This window comes from Nomascus leucogenys, unplaced genomic scaffold (assembly GCF_006542625.1).
Source record: "Nomascus leucogenys isolate Asia unplaced genomic scaffold, Asia_NLE_v1 001814F_23584_qpd_obj, whole genome shotgun sequence".
Lineage (NCBI taxonomy): Eukaryota > Metazoa > Chordata > Mammalia > Primates > Hylobatidae > Nomascus > Nomascus leucogenys.
In genome coordinates this window covers 4,428-11,767 of record NW_022096993.1, presented here as the reverse complement: position 1 = coordinate 11,767, position 7,340 = coordinate 4,428, and the positions used below count along the sequence as shown (strand labels likewise).

The 7,340-nt window shown below is 48.1% G+C and overlaps 1 pseudogene; it reads right to left on the bottom strand.

The window, feature by feature from the left end:
• Positions 1 to 893: 893 nt before the first annotated feature.
• LOC115834124 lies at positions 894 to 2,485 on the bottom strand (annotated as a pseudogene).
• Positions 2,486 to 7,340: the final 4,855 nt, after the last annotated feature.

Genomic DNA, 7,340 nt, shown 5'->3' with positions numbered 1-7,340 from the left:
ACAAAGCCTCCCTCAAGTCCAGCCTCACTTGAAGACTGAAGGGCACAGGCCTCTGAAAATGTCAGCAGCGAACCTGTTCTCTTGTGTCTAACACCAAATGCCTTTCAGAATACGACTAAAGCAATGGACTTCTTTTTAGAAAATACGCAGAAATTCTTGCAAATAGTAGACAAGAGATCTCATTCTTGGACATGAATCCTTGTTATTAGAGGAATTCAGTTTCTTAGACTGACTATATATCAGGTTCTCCACAGCCCCCTGTGGCTAATGGCTGCCATACTGGACGGCAACACTCAACATTTCCATCATCACAGATGGTCCTACTGGACCGACTCCCAGCAGCACAGGCCGCACAGATCACTTTCCACCCGCCGCCCACTCTCCCTCTCTTCTGAGTATATTTAGGGGCAGCAACAGGTCCAGCTTAAAGACATTTCCGAGCTGCTGGAAGCCAGGCGTGATGACATGATCAATATCTGGGCCTGAGATGTAAGCACCAGTGTTGTGTTGAACTCCAGGAAACCTCTGAGAAAGCTGCCCTGCTGGGGACTGAGCTTCTACGGCGGTCCTGTGGCTCCCTCTCCTCCACGCTGTGACTCATCCATGACAGCCAGCGACGGTCAGGGCACGGAGGTCACGCCCAAGCACACACGAGTGAACCACAGAAGGCTGTCCTGGATGCTAAGCAGTCACTAATTCTGCCCTAGCCTGCTGACCTTCTATGTGGAACAGAAGTACACTTCTGGTCTCTTCCATATTCTTGGTACAGTGAAGAGCACATCCTGCTGCTGTTTCCTCCAGATACTGGTGCAGCCTCGTATGTTTATCGCAGCACTAGTCACAATAGCAAAGTCATGGAATCAACCCAAGTGCCCATCAACGGACGACCGGATGAAGAAAATGTGGTACATATATACCATGAAATACTACTCAGCCACAAAAAAAGAACGCAATCATGTCTTCTGCAGCCACACGGATGGAACGGGAGGTCACTATCCTAAATGAAGTGACTCAGAAGGTCAAGTGTCACACATTCTCACTGGAAGTGGGCGCTGAACGGTGAGTATACCTGGACACACGGAGTGGACTAACAGAGACTGGGGGCTCCAAAAAGCGGGCGGGGGTGGGGATGAGCAATTACCTGCTGGGTACAACACACACGATTTGCGTGACAGGTACATGAAAAGCCCAGACTCCACCACATCACAGTAAAAACATCCACACAAAACTGCACCTGCATCCCCATATATCTATTTTTAAAAAAACAAAACCAGTGCAGGACCAGGTATGCAGCCCGCCTGCTCACCCCAGAGCGAGTCCAGGCTCTTACCTTCTGCATGCTGAGTCGCAGTTCCGATGTTCTTATGCTTCCATCAGCAAATCTCAATTTGTCAAGATTCATGACAGATTCTTCCCCAGCATTTGGTTTAATTGGAGGGACTTTATCTCCAGGCCTGCATGACTTTTCGATGCTCAGGGCACATGCCTGACCAGACAACCAGGTCCAACAGCGAGTTTGTCCCGAGGCGGTTGGCACCATGTACCGAGGCACAGGCGGCCTCCCCACAGGTGTACAGGCCGGGCACAATCTGATCCTAGCCATTCACATGCCTCAGGACCTGCCCCTTGTAGCTGGTGGGAATGCCATCCATGTTGTAATGCACGGTGGGGAGGACAGGGATTGGCTCCTTCGTGACGTCCACGCCAGTGAAGATCACGGCTGTCTCTGAAATGCCGCGCAGGCGCGTGGCCAGCTGCTCTGGAGGTAGATGGTGCAGCTGCAGGTAGACGTGATCTTCCTCAGGGCCACAGCCTCTTCCTTTGCGGATCTCCAGAGTCATCGACTGAGACACCACATCTCTAGACGCCAGGTCCTTCGCGACAGGGGCGTATCGCTCCATAAACCTTTCGCCTTGACTGTTAATGAGAATGCCTCCCTCTCCACGACATCCTTCCGTAATGAGACAACCAGCACCACGTGTGCCCTCCTGTATAAGGTGTGCAATATTGAGTGGCCGGTCCGATCAGCCACACAGCAGCACCGACGGGCCTGCCCACCCTTTCCAAACTTGAGGCTCTGTCCACCAAATGCACGCTGATAAATCTTCCCATCTTCAGTTCTGCTAAATGGCAAGCCATAATTTTCTAGCTGCGCCACAACAGTGTGTGACCTGGTAGGAAACAGCTTTGTAACACACACTGTATTAAACCCTGCCTCAGAAAGGCCAAATGCAGCTGGCAAGCCTGCCCCTCCAGCGCCTACCACCACTGCGTCGAATTCATGGTCCACTACTGGATACTGAGCAGAAATGGAATCTGAAACTTTAGCAGATGCCCTCTTGTTCCTTCAACAGTGAAGTGAAAACCTCGGGTTCCTGTTTGCAACACTGTTGGCCACGCCTTGACCCGCACCAGGCGCCGAGCGCTCAGCATCCGCCACAGGCCCCGGACCCCCGACATATCTGTAGTCGCCGCCGCGCAGTCCCGCCAGTCCTCGCGCAGACTGCGCCTGCGCACCACACCGGGTAGAGCCGGTGGGAAACCCGGCCCGCGCACCACGCCCGGGTCAAGGCGGGGGCGGTAATTAACTTTATTTTTTTCTGAAGGAAGTCCTTGGGTAGTACCCACGGTATAGTGTTGGCTGAGCTTAAGACAGCTCCAAGTCATGGGACCCAAAAATACAGGTGGGCCAGGAAGGACCTTGAGTCTCATCCATTCCCTTGCCCACTCCATAGCCCCCTTGAAAGAGCTCTGATTTTTTTTTCATCTCATAGACATAAGCCTAAGGATCAAATGTCCCGACATTGCAAATGCATCTGATACATTTCTGCGACATTATTCATAGAAAGATAAGGCACCAATAAAACTCAATTTGAAAAGGTCAAGAATGGGCTGGGCATGGTGGCTCACGCCTGTAATCCCAGCACTCTGGGAGGCTGAGGTGGGCAGATCACTTGAGGTCAGGAGTTTGAGACCAGCCTGGCCAACATGGTGACACTTTGTTTCTACTAAAAATACAAAAATTGATGAGGAGATATACCTAATGCTAAATGACGAGTTAATGGGTGCAGTACACCAACATGGCACATGTATACATATGTAACAAACTTGCACATTGTGCACATGTACCCTAGAACTTAAAGTATAATAATAAAATAAAATAAAATAAAAATAAAGATAAAAATAAAAATACAAAAATTGGCCAGAAGCGGTGGCGAGCACCTGTAATCCCAGCTACTCAGGAGGTTGAGGCAGGAGAACCTCTTGAACCTGGGAGGTGGAGGTTGCAGGGTTGCAGTGGGCCGAGGTTGTGCCACTGCACTCCGGCGTGGGTGGCAGAGTGAGACTTCATCTCAAAAAATAAATAAAGAGATAAATAAATGAAAAGATCAAGAATGGCTCTCCTTTGTGGAGCTCCTGGGTGCCTCCTTAGAAGTCCATCTCAGCACCAAGAGACATGTGGCCTCCAAGGCAACCTCCCCTCCACCCCAACTCTGAGCAGCCACCTGCTAATGACTGAGGGTGTAAATGGGTATGCACTGCCACCCATTGAAGCAGCTCTCAGCACCTGCCTAGCTGGCAGATGGCTGTGGTATGGTCGAGTCCCCCCGCACCTCCCAATCTTACTGCCTAGACTGCCAAGAAATGCAAGATGGAAAATTCGAACACACCAGGGCAAATCCACATGCACTTTCCTTTACCCGTGGGTGTTAGTGGCTTTGCTGCAGGCAAAAGCAACTCTCTTGAAAGCAACAAATAATGAGCCTTGACAGCAGCAGCATGGAGCGAGTGCTGACTCATGAATGTTATCATTGTTCTCTCCTGCTATGGGCATTAGTCCATGTTCAGCCCTAAGCCAGAATGTCTGCATAGAGAACAAAGCTGATTATCTCCACAGCCGCTTGATTCTAGACGTGTTGCTAATGCAGGTAAACAAGTGCAAGGCCAGATCTCATTGTTGGGGAAGAAACACCCCAGTATAAATCCAAGAGGGTCCGTGTACATTCTCCATTTGTTCCCATTGCCCATTGCTTCTTCTCAATGGTTCCCTGCAAAAGGAAGGAGCTCATGAATGGCTTTTGGTTCTGAGAGAAGTACCAGCCTGCCTCATTCATTAAGCTCAAGAATCATCATATGTTAACCACCAACAAGCCAAAAAAAAAAAAAAAAAAAAAAGTACTAGCTCCCTCCTCGAACTCCAACATTGCTCACCCTTCCCTGGCACCTGTCAAAGCTCTGGGCACCAGCCTCCCTGATGGGCAGGGGGCACGTTGTCAGCAGCCCAGCTGTCTGGCACAGCCCAGCTGGAAGCTGAGACTCCATTGCCTCTCCATCCCTTTTCACATCACATCCATCAAGACCTTTTTCTCCCCCTGTCAGGTTCCTGGCCTCCACCTCCACCCGCAGCACACCCTCTGATTGGCCTGCTTTCCTTGAACAAATGTTTTATTTCTCGCATCGATGGATATCTTGGCACTGCAGCCCCTATTATACACTGGATTGAACACTATACCCATTTAGTGTGAGGGGTAATCATTTTTCTCTCGCAAATATGGAGCAGAGATTGTTAAGGTTTTCACTCACTGCTCATGCTGCGATTAGACATTTTGGCCTCTGAGACAAGTGTTAGAAAAGGCCAGAGGAGAAGAGATGAATGTTCCATTCGAGTGCAAAGATGGTACAGGAGGTGTGTGACCCATGGGGAGAAAATGAAGACCCTGCCTGCCTTTTTCTGCAGGGCGAGCAAATTCAGATGCCTCCAGGGCTAGACAGATCATACAGCGGTGAAAAACTTCCCTTGTAAAAATCATAAGGAGGGAGTAGTGGGGTTTCCTCCCTGTGGGAAGGGCACACCCCTCCAAAGGGCATTCAAATTTAAATTGAAAAATAATTGCAGCTGGCCCCTGGTGGCTCCTGCCTGTAATCCCGGCACTTAGGGAGGCCAAGGCGGGCAGATCATTTGAGGTCAGGAGTTCGAGACCAGCTTGGCAAACATGGTGAAACCCCAGCTCTATTAAAAACACAAAAATTAGCTGGGCATGGTGGCACACACCTGTAATCCCAGCTACTCGGGGGGGAGGCCGAGGCAGGGGAATCGCTTGAACCCAGGAGATGGAGGTCGCAGTGAGCCGAGATCACACCATTACACTCCAGCCAGGGCAACAGAGCAAGACTCCATTTCAAAATAATAATAATAATTGCTTCCCAAGAAAAAAAACAAAAACAATCCACGCACAGACCACTTTGGGGACGTTGCTAGTCTGCTGTTCCTGAATTGTGACTTCCAAGTGGTTTAGACTCACAATCACCTGGGTGTGAATATATCTCTGTCACATCCTGGCTACCTGACTTTGAAAACTTCCCATCATCTTCTAAGCATTGATTTCCCAGGTATCAAAAGGAAGTTGTAACAAGTCACAGTGCTGTCAGGAGCTAACAAAAGCTATTCTGTTGATGAACCTAGCACACTGCCTGGCTCATAGAAAAGCTAATCGGTGTTTAGTGCTTTTACTCTGACACTTCACTTTCACTAGGCAGGCAGTAATCACTGAGGATTCATCCCCCAACAACCAGGTAAATCAGGTAAATGAACCTCTTATAAATGCATAGAGTTACCTGAAGTAGGTAATTTAGGAATTTTCAGTCAGTGAAGGAGTCTCACTAGAGACTAGAGTCTAATAATCCTCAGTAAAAAACAATCGTGGTGTGTGTGTGTGTGTGTGTGTGTGTGGCTTTAGACATAAGATCTCACTCTGCCAGCCAGGCTAGAGTACAATTATCATAGCTCACTGCAGCCTCAACCTCCTGGGCTCCGGCATTCCTCCTGTCTCAGCCTCCCCAGTAGCTAGGACTCCGGGTGTGCTCCACCACACCCAGCTAATTTTTATATTTTTTTGGTAGAAGCGGAGTCTCGCTATGTTTCCCAGGCTGGTCTGGAACTCCTAGCCTCAAGCAATCCTCCTGCCTTGGCCTCCCCAAAATGCTGGTATTTACAGGTGTGAGCCACCATACCCAGCCAAAAAATTCTTCCTCAAGTAAAAGAACTTGAGAATAGGTAGTTGAGCCGTGTCATGCACTCAGTCATTAATTCACAAGCTCTTGTTAAGTATCTAGGCAGGACCAGCCCAAACTGGGCCTGCTCTGTCGTTAACAAAAAGTCAAGCTTCCTCGTAGGCATAACAGAGCCAAAGTATGACTTATGAACCCTGGGCACATGTAATGGAAAAAGCTTTGACCTCTAACAATACCTGAAATCAACAATTCCTACCCATGGAACCAAGAAGCCTGGGGTGTGACCAGAATCTGACTGTTGGAACTCCTTTAAAAGTCAGGGATTTAGGCAGGGGGTGGTGGTTCATGCCTGGGATCCCAGCACTTCGGGAGGCTGAGGCAGGTACATCACATGAGGTCAGGAGTTCAAGACCAGCCTGGCCAACATGGTGAAACCCCATCTCTACTGGTAGTGTGCGCCTGCAGTTCCAGCCACCCAGGAGGCTGAGGCAGGAGAATTCTTTGAAGGCAGGAGAATTCTTTGGACCCAGGAGGTGGAGGTTGCAGTGAGCTGAGATCATGCCACTGCACTCCAGCCTGGGAGACAGAGTGAGACTCCATCTCAAAAAAAAAAAAAAAAAAAAAAAAAAGGAGTTAGAGGTTCATTGGTCAGGAATATCCGGGACTAAAATCTGCTTCAACATACTTTACTATAAACGGTCAAATTTAAAGCACTCATATCAGACCCTGCCATACCAAATTTCTGAAATTCTTTCCCTTGCCCCTCTGACCCTTTAAAATTTGCCCCAGACCCTAAACCAGGGAGACAGGTTTCAACCCAATTCCTGTCTCCTTGCTGGCCAGACTTAAAGCCTTTCTTTTCTCAAAAGCTGGTGCCATGGTGGTTCTGTGTACATTGGGCGGTGAGCCCATTTGCTCAATAACACCTCCTAGGTTCCAGACACTGTCACTTCAAATTTGCTGTCTTCTCGATCTTTCGATTTATTTTTTAAAAATGTATTGATACGTAATAGATGTACATATTCTGGGAGTGTATGTGGTAATTTAATACATTCATATAATTTTTAAAGCTCACATCAGTGTAAATGGTATATTCATCATCTTAAATATTTGTCTTTTCTTTGTGCTAGAAACATTCAAATTATTTTCTTTTAGCTATTTTGAAATACACAATAGATTATTGTAAACTACAATTACCTTACTGATCTGTCAAATACTAGGTCTTATTGGGTCCTTGAACTCCTAGCCCCAGAATTTGTTACAGGCAATTCAGACTGGTGTTCTGATTTCACTCAGATCACAGAAGTACGAGGAATATCTTTTCTTTA